General features: G+C 39.5%; 1 non-coding gene across 1 annotated transcript; it reads left to right on the top strand.

Moving 5' to 3' along the window:
* Positions 1-426: 426 nt before the first annotated feature.
* Positions 427-533, top strand: LOC133670287 (small nucleolar RNA R71). The gene has a single exon (XR_009834035.1). It is a non-coding gene; the product is annotated as a small nucleolar RNA R71 (small nucleolar RNA).
* Positions 534-1,269: the final 736 nt, after the last annotated feature.

Here is a 1,269-nt window from a genome sequence, read left to right as displayed (position 1 = left end):
TTGTACGTGTTGGAAAAGGGATCATATTTACGCTGGGGTTGTCCGTTGAATGCTCCATCAATTGCACGAGCTTGTTCAATGTAGTCTTCTTGCATTGTTGGGCACATATCCGAAGCATGTCCTTGTAAGGAGCATATGCTACAAACTTTCACCTACTGCATATTTCCACAAGCCAAAGAACGCACAAGAGAAGTAAGATCATTAACTTTATTTTTAAGGTTAGAAATACTTACCTCATTTACTCATTTGTTGGAGAAGCCTCCACGAGTGCCAAATTGTTTTGAGTTGGCTGCCATGTTTGAGATCAATTGGCGTGCAGCCTCGGGTGTCTTATCCACCAATGCGCCTCCACTTGCAGCATCAATGATACTATGGTCAGTAGGCATCAATTCTTTATAAAAATATTGAATGAGCAGCTGATCGGGTATTTGATGATGAGGACATTGAATGCAGAGTTGCTCAAATCTTTCCCAATATTCAGAGAGTGTCTCTCCATGAGATTGCTGAATCCCACATATTTCTTTCCTTATGTTGGCAACTCGAGATGCTGGGAAATACTTCTCAAGAAAAATCTTCTTTATAGCATTCCAAGTTCCAATAGATCCTGGGAGAATAGAGAAAAACCATGCCTTTGCTGCCCCCTTCAAAGAGAAAGGGAAAGCTTTCAACTTAACTTGTTCTTCATCAACTCCATTCGGTTTCATGCCAACACAAACCATATAGAACTCCTTGAGATGAGTATGAGGATCTTCTTCTGCAAGACCATTAAATGTTGGTAACAAATGTATAAAACCAGATTTGAGCTTAAAGTTTACATTATTGCCAATGTTTATGCACAATGGTTGATTTTTCACGTTGGGAGCAGCAAACTCCTTGAGTGTTTGTTGTCGTGCAATAGCCATGGTGTTGAGGCGAGCTTCCTTTCTTAACTTGCGTAAAGTGCTTTCTATTTCAAGATCAATTTGCACTTGAATTTGATTAGTAGAACGGGTCACAAGCATAAATTGCTGAGAAAACTCAAAAGAAAGTAACCACATAAGAGATTGAAAACAATGCAAATTGTACGAAAATCCTATGGTAGAAAACTAAAACTGCCTAAAAACACTAGAAAACAGTGGCATTTGGCCTCAATAGGGTGGGGCTAGTGATTAGTCACTAGTCCTGTTCAGAACATCGTTTTCCTTCAGGAAACAAAAGAACGATACCTAATTCCATCAAAAACTTTGTTTTGAACAGTACCGCTGCTGCAAGTGAACAATACCGCCACAA

This window comes from Populus nigra, chromosome 12 (genome assembly GCF_951802175.1).
Source record: "Populus nigra chromosome 12, ddPopNigr1.1, whole genome shotgun sequence".
NCBI classification, from domain to species: domain Eukaryota; kingdom Viridiplantae; phylum Streptophyta; class Magnoliopsida; order Malpighiales; family Salicaceae; genus Populus; species Populus nigra.
Note: the sequence above shows the minus strand (reverse complement) of the source record. Positions and strands in the feature narration are given on the sequence as shown.